Source organism: Siniperca chuatsi, linkage group LG15 (assembly GCF_020085105.1).
Source record: "Siniperca chuatsi isolate FFG_IHB_CAS linkage group LG15, ASM2008510v1, whole genome shotgun sequence".
NCBI classification, from domain to species: Eukaryota; Metazoa; Chordata; class Actinopteri; order Centrarchiformes; family Sinipercidae; genus Siniperca; species Siniperca chuatsi.
This window is the reverse complement of record NC_058056.1, coordinates 4,139,676-4,156,724: the sequence shown is the minus strand read 5'-3', so window position 1 is coordinate 4,156,724 and position 17,049 is coordinate 4,139,676. Positions and strand designations below refer to the sequence as shown.

The 17,049-nt window shown below is 44.4% G+C and overlaps 1 protein-coding gene across 5 annotated transcripts in view; it reads left to right on the top strand.

The window, feature by feature from the left end:
• The window catches only part of LOC122861644 (piggyBac transposable element-derived protein 4-like), a 38,954-nt gene extending 26,774 nt beyond the window's left edge, over positions 1-12,180 (top strand). The window contains exons 1-2 of one of the 5 annotated variants that reach the window (XR_006374527.1): positions 3,804-9,427; positions 11,124-12,180. The gene's annotated coding sequence lies outside the window, so the exon portion shown is untranslated. Of the gene's footprint in view, positions 1-3,803; positions 10,219-11,120 lie in introns of those variants that run through there. The other 4 variants (XR_006374525.1, XR_006374526.1, XR_006374524.1 and 1 more) reach the window with 4 other exon arrangements.
• The last annotated feature ends 4,869 nt before the right edge of the window (positions 12,181-17,049 follow it).

The window sequence follows — 17,049 nt, the reverse complement described above, 5'->3', positions numbered from 1 at the left end:
GTTATTGTAGACATCTCCTGATGTAATATTATAGAAGGAACAGTATCGCTGTTGAAGCTGTTAACGCATGGTACCCGGCCACGGTAATATCCGAGCCTGAGAGGACTCTGCCGGATAATCCAAACAGACGGGTGTGTTAAATCACTATCAAGAGCGATCCCAAGTAAGAGACTTGTGTCTGGGCAGAGATAAATTTATAACTGTGTGTTATTTCATCTAAGCTTCATTGTTGTGAACTGTGCTGTGCATTATTGTGCAAAGTAACAGCCAGCCGACTCCTGTTTCTGCTGTGTGTTTTTGTACTTAGCACATTCCATTGTGTATCGGTACCATGCCGCTGGACCGTTTAACTGTGTTAATTTTGTAGTCACTGTGACGATAGCATATATATATATATAAGTAGCATAACACACAAATATTTAACTATACACAAACATGTATTTTTAAATTTGTGTTGTGTAAAGTCATATCTACAAAAATATGGAGCGATTTGCAAATACGCATAACTTACTCATAGTTTAATTTCACATAAAAATGTTATAGATTTTACAAATGTAAATAGTTTCACCACAACAAATACATGTAAAGTGATACTGATGCATTTGTGGATCAATTTTTACACACAAAAAGGGTTTTGCACGTGTGGATTTTTGTCCAATTAGTACCGCAGTAAATCTGTAGAATAAATTCACAAATATGTACCGTAATACACAAATATCTCCCTATCCACAAACATGTATTTTTCTATTTGTGTTGTGTAAAGTCATATCCACAAAAATACAGATTGATTTGCAAATATGCATAACATACTCTGTAAAAACATAGTTTAATTTCACAGAAAATGATAGAGGTGTCATGTCCTTGTCCTTTGTGGCATTAGTGCGCATGCGCCAGCCCCCCATTGTTTACACCAGGGAACAGCTGATCGCGCTGAAGCCGAGCAGCATGGCCCCCAGGACAACCGATGTCCCCACTGAGATCTGGAGGAGGACACACGAGGATGCAGAGGTGGAACGAAGCGGCGAGGGAAGAGAGAGGGGTGCAGACAAAAGAGACTTAAGAATAAGAGATTTAAGCCATGTCTGCCTTCTCTCGTCATGGGCAACGTGAGATCACTGGCGAATAAAATGGACGAGCTAACGGCGTTAGCCCGGAGTCAGACGGAGTTCCGTGAGTGTAGCTTGATGTGCTTCTCAGAGACATGGCTACACCAGGATATCCCGGATCATGACGTTTCCATCGAGGGCTTTCAGACTGTTCGGGCCGACAGGGATCACACCGGGAGCGGTAAGCGGAAAGGTGGCGGGCTTGCTGTTCTAGTTAACAACAGATGGTGTAACCCTGGTCACGTTACTATCAAGCAGAGTATCTGTAGCCCGGACATTGAACTGTTAGCTGTGGGACTCCGGCCATATTATCTGCCCCGTGAATTTTCACATGCCATTGTTGTGGCTGTTTACATCCCCCCCTCTGCTAACCCGGCATCGGCGTGCAACGGCATTCACACCGCCATAGCACAACTCCAGACTCAACACCCGAGTGCACTCATTTTAATCTCGGGTGACTTCAACCATGTCAGTGTTTCAACAACACTGACTAATTTCACCCAGCTGTCCTACTAGAGAGGAGAGGACACTGGACCTGATGTATGCTAACGTTAAGGATGCATACAGCTCTTCCCCCTCCCCCCTCTGGGTAGGTCAGACCACAACCTGGTTCACCTCAAATCCTGCTATGTGCCTCTGGTTAAAAGGCAGCCTGTGACCACAAGGACAGTGAGGAGATGGTCAGGGGAGGCCTATGAGACACTGCAGGAATGTTTTGAGGTGACAAACTGGGATGCACTCTGTGAGCCTCATGGAGAGGACATTGACGGGCTAACTGAGTGCATCACTGGCTACATTAACTTCTGTGTGGACTGCAATGTCCCAACCAAGATGGTCCATTGTTATCCAAATAACAAACCGTGGGTAACAAAGGACATCAAGGACATTCTGAATGCCAAGAGGAGGGCCTTTACTGATGGTAATAGGGAGGAGGTGAGGGCAATCCAGGCTGACCTGAAGGTGAAAATCAGGGAAGCCAAGGAGAAGTACAGGAGGAAGCTGGAGAGGAAACTCCAGCAGAACAATATGAGGGAGGTCTGGAGCGGCATGAAGACCATCACTGGCTTCAGACCGACTGGCAGCAGAGGAGTTGAAGGCAGCTTGGACAGGGCCAACGAACTGAATCTGTTCTTTAACAGATTCGACACACCGGCTCCTGCTCATCCCCCTCTAACTCAGCTGCTGTCGGCCCTCAAGCTCCTCTGAGTACTCTGCTCCCCCCTCCCCATCAGGCTAACGGCCCTCTCCAGACTGACGACTCCCCCTCCCCACCTGTAACTTCTGCTGTGTGCCTGACTGCTGACCAGGTGAGAGGACAGCTGATGAGGCTCCACTCAAACAAGGCTGCAGGCCCCGATGCAGGCGGATGCCCCCCTTGTGTCCTGGATTGTGGACTACCTGACTGGCAGACCACAGCACGTGCGCCTGCAGCACTGTGTGTCAGACAGCGTGGTCAGCAATACTGGGGCCCCTCAGGGGACCGTCCTCTCTCCCTTCCTCTTCACCATCTACACCACAGACTTCAGCTACCACACAGAGTCCTGCCACCTTCAGAAGTTTTCTGATGACTCTGCTGTGGTGGGATGTGTCAGCGGTGGTGATGAGACGGAGTACAGGGCTGTGGTGGGTAACTTTGTTTCATGGTGCGAGCAGAACCATCTGCAGCTCAATGTGACAAAGTCAAAGGAGCTGGTTGTAGATCTACGGAGGGCCAAGGCACCAGTGACCCTGGTTTCCATCCAGGGGGTCAGTGTGGACATTGTGGAGGACTACAAGTACCTGGGAGTACACTTAGACAACAAACTGGACTGGACCAAGAACACTCAGGCTGTTTACAGGAAGGGCCAGAGCCGCCTCTATTTTCTGAGGAGGCTGAGGTCCTTCAACATCTGCCGGACGATGCTGAAGATGTTCTATGAGTCTGTGGTGGCCAGTGCTATCCTGTATGCTGTTGCATGCTGGGGCAGCAGGCTAAAGGTAGCGGACGCCAACAGACTCAATAAACTGATCCGCAAGGCCAGTGACATTGTGGGGGTGGAGCTGGACTCTCTGGCAGTGGTGTCAGAGAGGAGGATGCTGGCCAAACTACATGCCATCTTGGACAGTGTCTCCCACCCGCTCCATGACGTGCTGGCCAAGCAAAGGAGCACCTTCAGCGGAAGACTCATCCCACCAAAAAGCACCACAGAGCGCCACAGGAAGTCATTCCTGCCTGTGGCCATCAAACTATTTAACTCCTCCCTCTAAGGGTTAGTCTGTTTGACCCTAGGTCACTAAACTGGACATTGAGCATTACATCTCCGCCATAATTAATAAATTGTGCAATATTCTGTGTAATACCTCCGTGCAATATTAGTTTTCCCCTTGTTAGTTTTTTCTTATTTATTGCTACTGAAACTATATACCTCAATTACTCTTCGACAGTACATGCACCTCTGCTTATTAATATTATTTATTACATAAGGAGTTACATTGTATTTTAGACTGTACTTTCATCACCAACCAGTAAACCCACTTGGTACTTGACACTTAGTTTATCTTATACCGACAGGATACTTAATTTATTTCTGACCTGTTTATAGTGTTTATTTTTTCTAGTACTTTCTCCTGTGTGCACTGACGTAAAGACGAGCTACTGTAACAAAGAGTTTCCCTACGGGGATCAATAAAGTATTTCTGATTCTGATTCTGATGTCCTGCTCTGGCTCTTAGTTTTGGTTTTCCTCAGTTTCATGTTTTCTCCCTCATGTGTCTTGTAGTTTTGCTTCCTGTCTTTGACTGCTTGCCTTTATTGGTTTCACCTGTGTCTCGTTGTCTCCTCACAGTCCAGTTCTACTGCCTTATCGAGCGTTTTGTATCTACTATCTGTTCATCTTGTGTATGACCATTTGCCTGCTTTCTCTGATTACTGATTATTGGATTTCCATTTTTGACTTGGCTGCCTGTTTGGATTGCTTTTGTGTTTGACCATCTTGCCTGCCTTTTGACACCTGCCTTTGGATTACCCCTTTACCTTTTGCCTGACTTTACGCTCCTTTTGGACTGTTCTTAATAAGCTTCAGCACATGGATTCCAACACGGCTTCCGCCTCCGCATTACAGAATACTTCGCCAACGATGAATCCAGCAGAGGTTTCTGAGCTTCAAGCGCCGTTTGCTTATCAAAGTGAAGTGCTTAAAGGATTTCAGGAACAGCTCGACAAGCTCCAGTCTGCCAACGAATATCTGACCCACTACATTCGATCGCTTCCTCCACTTACGCCGCAACCGGTAAGCTTTGCTATGCCTGATAAGTTTGACGGATCTGCTGAACAGTGCAGCGGGTTTATTCGCCAGGTGGAGATTTGTTTTGATAACCAGGAGGACAAGTTTAATTCTGATGGGAAAAAATGTGCTTTTCTGATGAGACTACTCTCTGGGAAAGCGATCGATTGGGCTGCAGCAGTTTAGGAGGCTGATTTGATGTTTAGAACTTCCTATGATTACTTTATAGCTATGAGATGTGTTTGAATATCCCGCTGGGGGCAGGGATATATCAGCACAACTACTTCAAATGTCTCAGGGTAACCGTACCGCTGCAGAGTATACCATTGAAGTCAGAACGCTCGCGGCACAGAGTGGGTGGAACAATGTTTCATTGAAGGCTGTGTTTCAACAAAGTCTCAGTGCTGATCTAAGGGTGAGAATTCTTCATTTTCTGAGTATGTGACACTCGCAATCAGAATTGATAATTTAATGAGAAATGCTCCCAAGAGGAGATTGGCTCGATGGTCACAGTCAAGCGCTCCTACCACACATTAGTTTCACCGTGTTCCTCAGCTCACTTCAATACCTGAACCAGGGCCAAGTCAGGAACCTATGCCACTGGGGTTCTCCAGACTCTCTGAGGAGGAGAGAACTTGACGGCGGCAGCTCAACCTCTGCTATTACTGCGGGGAAGCAGGCTACCACAGCATGGAATGCCCTCACAAGGCCCAGAAAACCAACAAGAATACTAGACGGGTAAATATTGAACAAATTTCTCTCCTCCCTATCAAGTCACTTACCCTTCCTTTTCGGTTGTCTACTGAAAATATTTCTATTGATTCAACAGTGCTGATCAACTCTGGAGCAGCCCTGAACCTTATCCATAAAGACCTCATCACTAAATTCAACATTCCGACTCAACCATGCACACCACCTATCAAGATCAGTGCTGTTAACGACGCACCCATAGGAGATGGAATCACCCAACAGACACAACCCCTTACACTTCATATTGGATTGTTCCATCAAGAGGCCATATCTTTCTATGTCATTGACTCACCCAAACATGAAATCCTCCTTGGCTTTCCCTGGTTATCTATCCATGATCCAGTTATCTCCTGGCATTATGGTGAGCTGATTCATTGGTCTGAATTTTGCCTAGCCCATTGCATGCACTCTACCATAACCCAACCATGTCTCACTACAAGCATTGAAAGCCCAGACACCAAGCACACCACAAAGATTCCAGCCTGTTATAATGACCTTACCGAAGTGTTTAGTAAAGCTAAAGCCACACAACTTCCACCTCATCAACCATGGGACTGCGCCATTGACCTGTTGCCCAATGCCATGCCCCCTAAAAGCAAAGTGTATCCTCTATCACGTAGTGAAACTCAGGCTATGGAGGAGCAAATAGAAGAGGCCATGGACTTTGAGTTTATCCGCCCCTCGACATCTCCAGCTGCTGCAGGGTTTTTCTTTATAGAAAAGAAGGATGGAGGCTTACACCCATGACTGAGGACTGAATAATGTCACAGTCAAGTTCCGTTACCCCCTTCCACTGGTTCCTGCAGCCCTAGAACAGCTATGTGAAACCAAGATATATACAAAACTTGATCTCTTACAACTTGATCAGAATTTGTGAAGGGGATGAATGGAAGTCGGCCTTCCTCACCACTAGGGGGCACTATGAGTATCAGGTCATGCCCTATGGACTGACTAACGCACCTGCATCTTTCAGGCCTTCATCAATGAGATGTTTGAACCAGTATGTTGTGGCCTACATAGATGACATTCTAAGATATTCCAAGTCTGAAGCCAACTACATTAGTCATGTCAAGTCAGTGCTCACCCGTCTTTTGGAGAACCAGCTGTATGTCGAGGCTGAGTTCCATATGAAACAAACAACCATCTTGGGATGTAAAGTCAGCCATCAAGGTTCAAGCAGTCACTGAATGGCCCCCACCTACTACGATAAAAGGAATTACAGAGGTTTCTAGGCTTTGCGAACTTCTACAGACGCTTCATTAGAAACTACAGTCAGATTGCTTCTCCATTGACATCGCTTTTAAAAGGCAAGCCTGCTAAGCTCAAATGGTCTGAAGAAGCCACAAAAGCTTTTATTAAACTCAAGGACAATTTTACCACGGCTCCCATCCTTAAGCATCCTGATCCCAATCTCTCCTTTGTGGTTGAAGTAGATGCCTCAGATTGTGGGATTGGCGCCGTGCTCTCACAATGTCACGGTCAGCCAGGTAAACTCTACCCCTGCGCATTTTTCTCAAGAAAACTGACTTCAGCCGAGCACAATTATGATGTGGGAAACAAGCCATTGAAGAGTGGAGACATTGGCTTGAGGGGGCTATTCATCTTTTTCAAGTCATCACAGATAATAAAAACCTGGAGTACATTAAGAGTGCTAAATGTCTAAATCCGCATCAAGCTCGTTGGTCCCTTTTCTTCACTCGCTTCCAGTTTAGTCATGTACAGGCCAGGCAGCAAGAACAGTAAGGCTGACGCCCTGTCCAGACGCCATGATGCCCCTGCTGAAAGTATCCCACCTGAGTCTATTCTCCCACTGTCAGTCATTATAGCTCCAGTCACTTGGGACCTAATGGAAGAGATCGGGCCCTTCAACAAGAACCACCACCTGCCAACTGTCCCCCAAACAAACATTATGTACCACAAGCTCTTCGTCTACGAGTCATGCAATGGGTCCACACATCTCTAAGCTCAGGTCACCCTGGAATTTCCCGTACCCTCCGCCTGTTACAAAACTCCTTCTGGTGGCCATCAATGACTAAGGACATTGCAACCTATGTTAAATCTTGCCATGTCTGTGCACAATCCAAGACCCCCAAGGAGTTGCCATCGGACCTCCTCCAACCACTGCCAACTCCACAACATCCCTGGTCACACTTGTCCATAGACTTCATCACTGACCTGCCCCTCTCAAATGGTTTCACGGCTATACTGGTAATCATTGATCATTTCTCTAAATCCTGTCATTTGGTTCCCTTAAAGGGTCTCCCTACAGCCATGGAGACAGCACAAGCCCTATTCCATCATGTCTTTGGCTTTGTCTATGGCATACCAGACGACATTGTCACTGACCTTCTGCAGGCACCTGGATATCAATATAAGCCTCACATCAGGGTACTACCCACAATCAAATGGACAAGTAGAACGCCTAAACCAGGAGATCGGCAGGTACCTTAGAAGCTACTGCAGTCGTGAACAACACCGCTGGACAGAATTCCTCCCTTGGGCTTAGTATGCCCAAAACTCCTTGACTCACTCTTCCACTGGCATGACTCCCTTCCAATGTTGGCCCATTCAAGATTCTCAGACGCACCTCAGCCTCCTCCTGTTGTTTTGACATTAGAAGAGTGTGTAGCTGTGTGTGAGAAGACACTAACAGGGTTAGGTTGTGGATTGTGTAGTTTATGGTCTTAAAGTTGTGGATTGTGTGGTTTATGGTTTTAATCTTAAGATACATTGGTTTGGGTTGTATGATCTATTTGAAAATATTAAAAGGACACCTGAAGGTGTATGTGTACAAACATAATTGGAGCTCAGCCTATGAGTTTGGGCCAGTTAAAGGCACATGTGATACAAAAGCTAGAGGAAAAAGTAGGTAAAAAAAGACAAGGGACAGACAAAGAAAACAGTGGAAAAGTTGTGGGAGAAATGTGAGAGACAAGGTCTCCTCACCAGCAACCAGGAAGCTGAGCTGCCCACCCTTCAAGTGATCATGTGCATGGTGACTGCCGCAGCTGCAAATCATAGAGAAGCCCTTTGTGATTGGGAGATGGCAGGAAGCCATAAATGGGGATTGGCATATAGGAGACTGGAAAAAGCTAGAGACATAGATGTGACCACCACAGTCATTTGTGCAATAATGACAGCAGCAGGCAAGAGCCAGGGGAAGGCGAAGAAAAAAAAAAAAGGAGGGGTCAGCAGCAGCCTCGGCAACAACAACTGTGCTGTCAGTTTCCCCATCAGCACCTCCAGAGAAAGGGGAAGCTGGTCTCTCTTTAAATCAAAGCAATAGCTCTACCTCTGAGCCTCCTGGAGCAAACCTAACTGTGCCCGCTTCAGCCACACCATCACATGCTGCCTCCAGAGGAACATCAATAAAAACTCACTGACATGCAAGAACAAGCAGGAGCAAAGTGAATGGCATTGGAAAGGAGCAACAAAGAAGGAAGGCCTGTGGAGAGTTCATGATGGAAGAATAGTGGCTCCAGCCAAACTTTGTCAGCTACTACTCAAACAAGCACACGGACCAGCTCATGAGAACTAGAAGAAAACACAGAACATTGAAGGATACTGGTGGCATCCCCACATGACAGCCATAGTGGAAAACTATGTGACAGACTGCTACACTTGCAATGGACACAACCCTAAGCAGGCATACAAGTGCCCAATGGGAAGGTTTCCAGTACCAGAAGCACCATTCCAAGACATCACGATCGACTTCACCGAAATGGGTGTGGAAAACAGAACAAAAGGCTACCGTTACTTGGTAATGGTGGACAGATTCACCAAGTGGGTAGAGGCAATACCATGCAAGAAAGAGTCAGCAGATGTAGTAGCAAAATGATTGAAAAATGAGCTAATAACGAGATATGGGGTCCCATGTAGTGTACACTCAGATACGACTCACATTTCAGTAACAAACAGTTGGGGGAGGTGGAAAAAGCACTGGGAATAACACAGATTTGGAGCAGTGTATCATCCTGCATCGCAAGGTTTGGTGGAAAGAGCCAGACAGACTCTGAAAAGAAAAATCGCTAAAATCTGTTTTGGCACAAAGCTCAGTTGGGTGGATGCACTGCCTTTGGCGCTTATATCCATGAGAACCTCCCCAGGGGCCAAGACACACTTGACTTGCTGACAGGTAGGCCAATGCCAGGGCCACCCAGGGAGGGAGGTCATATGCCCCCTCTGGATGTCTGGCAGATTGACTGTGACGAATACCTGACTGCATTGACTAACTTGTCCTGAGTTTTGTGTAAACAGGTACAGCTGGCCGAACCCAAAGCAACCATCACCGAGACTCCAGCAGTACAGGTAGGGGATTGGGTACGAGTGAAAGTTCACAAGAGAAAGTGAACTGATCCCAGGTGGACAGCACCTTATGAAGTGGTTGATTGTACCTCCCACGCAGTCCAGGTAAAAGGAAAAGCTGGAGCAATTTGGCACCTCCTGACACATTGTGTACCAGCCCCACCACCCTCACGCACATTAGAGGAGGTTAGAACTGAATTGGCTGAGCACGAAAAAGGGCTATAAAAGATAAAACTAAGAACTTGACCCAAAGAGTTGAGAGGCCCTAACTGTCATGGCCGACCCTAGGGGTCGACCGTGGCACCCTTTTCGCCAACCAGGCCTCTGTGGCCTAAGAGGAACAATTGGGACCGACTTCTCTTATGGCCTGGCAGAATAGGATGGCCTTAGATATGCTGTTGGCAGAAAAGGGCAGAGTCTTAAAAATGTTTGGGGACCTCTGCTGTACATTCATTCCCAATAATACTGCCCTTGATGGAAGCATTACCAAGGCTCTAGCTTGCCTTACTTTCCTGTCTGAAGAGTTGGCTGAAAATTCAGGCATCAATGATCCGTTCAGTAATTCGGCAAATCATTATTTTGGTAAATATAAGGCCCTATTCATGTCACTAATTGTTTCCATTGCTTGTTTCACAGCCATTTTAGTGTGCTGTGGCTGTTGCTGTTTACGTGTATTGATCAACCGTCTCATTACCACTGCCCTTACCAAAGAGAAAGACCCTCCGCCTTACCAAATGCCCCTGTTAGGTGAAGCTTTGGAGTCAGATGAGGAAGAAGAGTTCCAGGGGGTACAGGTAGACAGGGAAGGGGGTTGTAGTGTGTAGTTGCACCATTTTGAGTTTAGACCTTAAAAGGTGTAAAAGGAGGGATTTGTGAGAATTAATAATTTAAATGAAGGTTGCTTGCCTATTATATTAATACCATTTTAAAACTTTTGTACACACATACACACACACAGGGCATAAGTCTTAACAATTCAAAGTGTTGTCCTGCAGACTTGCTGACTGCATGGAAAGAACATCATGTACTGAGGATAGTATGTATTGTAATGACCATGAGAGGAAAAGTATCAGTTTTGGGGAATGAAGCAGAGACTTTTGCAACTTACAAACAGAAGAAGTGTAGGATTCCTCCACTAGGGCACTGTCTCCACACAAAGGGTGGAATCGTGTGCCAAGAGGCTGGGGCCAGCCTGAGCACCACCGAAGGGAAAGCTAAGTCTAAACCACAGCTCCTCCCCACCTCTGTAGAAACCTATCAGATAGTTGTACATTCTCATTTAAAACTCTGTGTAATGTTAAGAATAGCATTCTTTTTTAGCATGATGACTACAGATTAACAGCTTGCTGTCTGTGGTTTTCTGAATAGAAAAGATCCTTGTACAAGATGCTTTTGATCCTCCAATGCTTTAATAAATGCCAAATGAAGGAATAGCTTCTCTCCAGACTTTTCTTTTGCAAATAAACAAATGTGCTAACATTGTGCACACAAGACAGCTGTCAGTTTGTTAGAGCAGCTCCACTAAAATGTTTAGTGCACATAATGTGTAATCCCAGTTTAAAGGGTAAAAAAACCCACTAATTTAAAAGTCTCTGGTATGTTTCTACTACATGATTATGGGAATGATGTGACTTGTGGACTTTCTCCGAGATATCGCTGACCCTTCTCATCCCTTTCTTTCTGTCTGTCTTCTCAGCAGCACTGTGGCCTCTTCTCTCCTGTCCTGTTACCATTACTGGACTCCAAGCCACCATCAACACTTGCATTCTACTGCTGCTGGACGACTCTGGACTGGACAAATCAAGATGGCGGCGTGCGCAGACGCAGCATCTTTGCTCTCCCTGGAGTGGGTTATGCCTGTTATGTTTGTTTTGTTAGCGAGCTGATCATCAGAAAGAGGAACCTGCTCCCTTATACATCAAAGGAGGCAAAGAGGAGAGAGTGACCAGCTTTAAGTTCCTAGGTACACACATCACCCCGGACCTCACATGGATTGTTAACACAACCTCTCTGGTGAAGAAGGCACAGAAACAGCTTTACTTCCTTATGACACTAAGAAGAGCTAACCTGTCCCAGCGGTTGCTGGTGTCCCATCACTGCTCTGTTGAAAGCATACTCACTTATAGCATCTTGGTGTGGTATGCCAGCTGCACTATGGCTGACAAAAAAAGAGTCTTTGGAGAGTCATCAAATCAGCACAGAAAATCACCAGCACTCAGCTACCGTCACTTGAGGACATACACAGAACCCGATGTCTACACTGGGCCATCAAGGACTCATCCCACCCAGGTTACCACCTTTTTGTGCTGCTGCCCTCTGGAAGGCGCTACAGGTTAATTAAGTCCCGCACCTCCAGACTACTGCAAAGTTTCTACCCAAGTGCCATCAGAAAACTGAACTCTGTAAGATTGTCCGTATCTCACGGAGTAGTGCAATACAGATTTATTTATAGATTTTATATTTATTTTACACTTACACATGTGTGTAGCCCTTAATATGCAGTGCATATGCGTGTGTGATTTTTCTTTTTACATTGTATGTACTGCTCAGGGCACGCACTAAACTTTGCTGTACAGCTGTGCAATGACAATAAAGGCATTATAATTTTAAATGCCACGTGGCCCACAAGCTGGCAGGAAAAAATAATAATTGATCCACAAATGCAAATATATCACTTTACATGCATTTTTGTGGTGAAACTATTAGATTTGTAAAACCTCTTATCATTTTATATGAAAATAAAATACATTTTTACAGAGTAAGTTATGCAAGATAATTTTTGTTATGAATTTGATTATTTGCAAATCGCTCTGTATTTTTGTGGATATGACTTTACACAACACAAATGTAAAAAAACTGTTTGTCGATAGTGAAATATTTGTGTATTATGGTACACATTTGTGGATTGTCTTCTGTGGGATTTTATCTTACCACCAGGAGTCCCCCTAAATGGTGCTAAAAGTTCCTTAGTGTAGCCCACCCACCCAATTCTCATTTTACAATATGTTGTGGCATACCTCTGTTGGGAGTCAGTTAGGGTAGGTTTGGTTATTAGCAAAATATCAAAGATATTTATGAATATGAATATTATCAAAATATGGATTAATAATTATGGGACACTGCCCTGGGATCAGGGACCAATAACCAAACATGAACAACAGTCTCAAAGGTGGCTGTCCACTTAAAAATGCTGATATTTAAAGTGATATCTTACATTAATAACAGTGGACAGTGGAGGGTGAATCCGAGCAACCAGCTGTTATTACAACACATACCACAGGGAACTCTTTAAAAAGCACTGATTAATAATCAATAACTTCCAACCACTATCGTCTATTCTAAAAGACAATAAGCATACAACAATCAGTAAGTGTGTGTGTGTGTGTGTGTGTACGTGTGGGCAGGCCCGCAAAACTGCCTTTTTAATGTCATGCCACAGCATCTCAATAGGATTCAGGTCAGGACTTTGACTAGGCCACTCCAAAGTCTTCATTTTGTTCTTCTTCTTCGTCTGTCAGCCTCACTAGACTGCTGTATCAAATTCACATCTGAATCCATATAAGGTTCGGCTACTTACAACATTCGCAAACAGTTTGCTCAACTTGTCTCCACTAGGCCACCTCAAAGTCTTCATTTTGTTCTTTAGCCATTCAGAGACCCCACAACAACATCCAAAGAACTGCAGGCCTCACTTGCCTCAGTTAAGGTCAGTGTTAATGACTCCACCATAAGAAAGAGGCTGGGCAAAAATAGCCTGCATGGCAGAGTTCCAAGACGAAAACCACTGCTGAGCAAAAAGAACATTAAGGCTCATCAAAATAAGACGGTGTAGTCCCTCATTCGTCCAGGAATGTTCCATCGTAGAAAAGGTTTCAATCATAGTCATCTGGACACTGTTTTCAGAATCAAGACGTTTCGGCTCCCATCCGGAAGTCATTCTCAATTGTGAGCCGAAACGTCTTGATTCTGAAAAGTGTCCAGATGACTACGATTGAAACCTTTTCTACGATTAAGGCTCATCTCATTTTTACCAGAAAACATTTTGATGATCCCCAAGACTTTTGGGAAAATACTCTGTGGACTGACGAGACAAAAGTTGAACTTTTTGGAAGGTGTGTGTCCCATTACATCTGGCGTAAAAGTAACACTGCATTTCAGAAAAAGAACATCATACCAACAGTAAAATATGGTGGTGGTAGTGTGATGGTTCCATTTATCACAGCAAGTCTTCCAGGTCCTGAAGCAGCAAAACAGCTCCAGACCATGAATTCTGCTGTCTACCAAAAACTCCTGAAGGAGAATGTCCGGCCATCTGTTCGTGACCTCAAGCTGAAGTGAACTTGGGTTCTGCAGCAGGACAATGATCCAAAACACACCAGCAAGTCCACCTCTGAATGGCTGAAGAAGAAAAAAATGAAGACTTTGGAGTGGCCTAGTCAAAGTCCTGACCTGAATCCTATTGAGATGCTGTGGCATGACCTTAAAAAGGCAGTTCATGCTCGAAAACCCTCCAATGTGGCTGAATTAGAACAATTCTGCAAAGATGAGTGGGCCAAAATTCCTCCTCAGCGCTGTAAAAGACTCATTGCAAGTTATCGCAAATGCTTGATTGCAATTGTTGCAAACCTACATTTTGTGTTGATGCTGTGCTGATGATGATATGTCTATCCACCACTGTAATTCCATATAAACTACTGTGGAAGAGGTAAGAAGCAAGAAGAAAACTATTGTTTCACGTTCTAACTGTCCTACAGAAATAAGGTCCAAAACCAGGATAAGATTATGTTCAGCTGAATCAAATTCCTTATGTAAATCAAGAAACAAAATACTACTACCACTACCACTGTCAATAAATGAGAATTACTTCTGGATTGGAGCCGAAACATCTTGATTCTTGTCCAGATGACTACGACTGAAACCTTTTCTACGATAGAATGCTCCTGGACGAATGAGGGACTACACCGTCCCACTGTCAATAAAATCACTATAATCCAAAAAAATCCAATGGAAGTCTGATATTATTCATTGTGTTGGCTTTTCATAAATCTAGATTGTGTTTAATCTATGAATGTATATAAGACATGTTTAACTCTTTTGGAAAAAAGTAAGTCTAGAATTTTATAATCATTATTAAGGAGTGTTATTGGGCACTCTATGGATAGTGGATATTTTTTTTGCATTTCGGATTAAGATGACGATACCTTGTGTTTAAGGGCAATATTGCATTACACTATGGGGCGGGGGGGGGGGGGGTTGCTGCCAAAGTACTGTTGTAACAGTTACGAACATATTAAATGTATATAAACAAAACCCTGATTACTACAGTGTCTGTTGTAGCGGTCGCCAGTCAGAGTCACAGTCGACGAAATATCATTTACAGTTTTACAACTGGCAAAACCCTACAAAAGGAGATAGCAAAGCCACCAGCCCCTATAATAACCACCAACTGACAATCAACCCCTGTTCAACACCACCCCAGTCACTTTCTTGTAGTTGCCGTCAGTTGTTAGGTACACAAGTTATTCACTTGATCAAGTTTTTTTAAGTGTCCGTAACACAGTCAGTGTGAGACCTCTCTTCACAGTGGCAGCTTTCACACGGACGGACTGACCTCTTTCTTGTGTGGGCTGGTTGTGAGTAAGCACCATACTGTTTTTAAATGTTTCCATTTTTTAAAAAGTTAAAACTTTTTGGTTTTCTAAAAAACCAACAGAGTTATGGGTCTTTTGGTTCATCCTGTGCAGCCAGGTATGTTCTGTTTACCAACCTCTGCTTTTCTTTTCCTTGAAAAACATCTGGCATAAAGACCTCTCATTAGTTAACATTTTATGTGAGTACAGAAATGTATTGTATTTACCAGACAGGACATCCTCACACTCTCCAGCGTCATTTTGAGGAGACGGCAACTACTAATGACGCACAGTATCTCAACTATCAAATGTGTATAAATAAGTAACAGTAAAAGAGAAATACCTGATATCTGATGAGTGCTGCTTCAATACTGATTACAGATATGTTGAGGCACCAGGCCATCATAGAATGTGACTGAAATAAAACAAATGGAAAATTAAAATACGTTTATTACTGAAACAACAGAACAGACGTAAGGGAGCAGCAAAAAAACACTATAAATATTCTACATAAAATCTAGCCTAATTAGTTTGTGAAAGACCACAGCTTCAGTAAGTCTGAAAATTCAGTTCAGGCTCAGGCTGATATTAGACAACTAATAATAATAACAACTGCGACTTTATAGCTGTATATCCTGGAATGGAAGATAAAAAGATGAAAATATGAAAAGCCTTTTGGCTAATGAAGAAAAAACTAAATTGCAAGAGTATTTTCATGATTCATTCAGATTCTACACATACATATTTATTTGATGACTACATACAGTTATATATAGAATCGCCGTTGGTGATGTCATTCCTGTTTCCACAGGTAGTTTGTCTAATTGACAATACAAATCATGCAATATTATTAATATTACAATAATTTGTTTCCACAACGCCCCAGCCGTTCCTTTTACTCTCCCATCAGATCAGCTGACCAATCAATAAATATTCTGATCGAAGGGGTGTTGCTGTCCTTCTACAGAAGATAGCTTTGTGATACCCTGAGTAGTGCGCATGTGCCAGCCCGCATGCTGCCTGTTGCCGTAGCTCTGTCTCGTCATTTTACTTTATCCAACTTTTAACTTTCCTTTTTCTTCCAAACTTGAGTAACTTGTGTGTAAGTGTAAAGTGTTTTGGTACTTTTTTTTCGCCGTGGAACTTCTTCTTCTGCTACTTGGTCAGGGCACCCTGCAGATCAGCTGTTTGGCTGCATTGTTTACACCAGGGAACAGCTGATCGCGCTGAAGCTGAGCAGCATGGCGCCCAGGACTACCGATGTCCCCACTGAGATCTGGAGGAGGACACACCGAGGATGCAGAGGTGGAACGAAGCGGCGAGGGAAGAGAGAGGGGTGCAGACAAAAGAGACTTAAGAATAAGAGATTTAAGCCGTGTCTGCCTTCTCTTGTCATGGGCAACGTGAGATTGCTGGTGAATAAAATGGATGAGCTAACGGCATTAGCCCGGAGTCAGACGGAGTTCCGTGAGTGTAGTTTGATGTGCTTTGCTTCTCAGAGACATGGCTACACCAGGATATCCCGGACCATAACGTTTCCATCGACAGCTTTCAGACTATTCGGGCCGACAGACACCGAGAGCGGTAAGCGGAAAGGCGGTGGGCTTGCTGTTCTGGTTAACAACAGATGGTGTAACCCTGGTCACATTACTATCAAGCAGAGTATCTGTAGCCCGGACATTGAACTGTGGGAGCTTTGGGACCCCGGCCATATTATCTGCCACATGAATTTTCACATGCCATTGTTGTGGCTCTCTGCTAACCCGGCATCGGCGTGCAATGCCATTCAAACTGCCACAGCACAACTCCAGACTCAACACCCGAGTGCACTCATTTTAATCTCGGGTGACTTCAACCATGTCAGTGTTTCAACAACACTGACTAAATTCACCCAGTATGTGAGTTGTCCTACTAGAGAGGAGAGGACACTGGACCTGCTGTACGCTAACGTTAAGGACGCATACAGCTCTTCCCCCCTCCCCCCTCTGGGTAGGT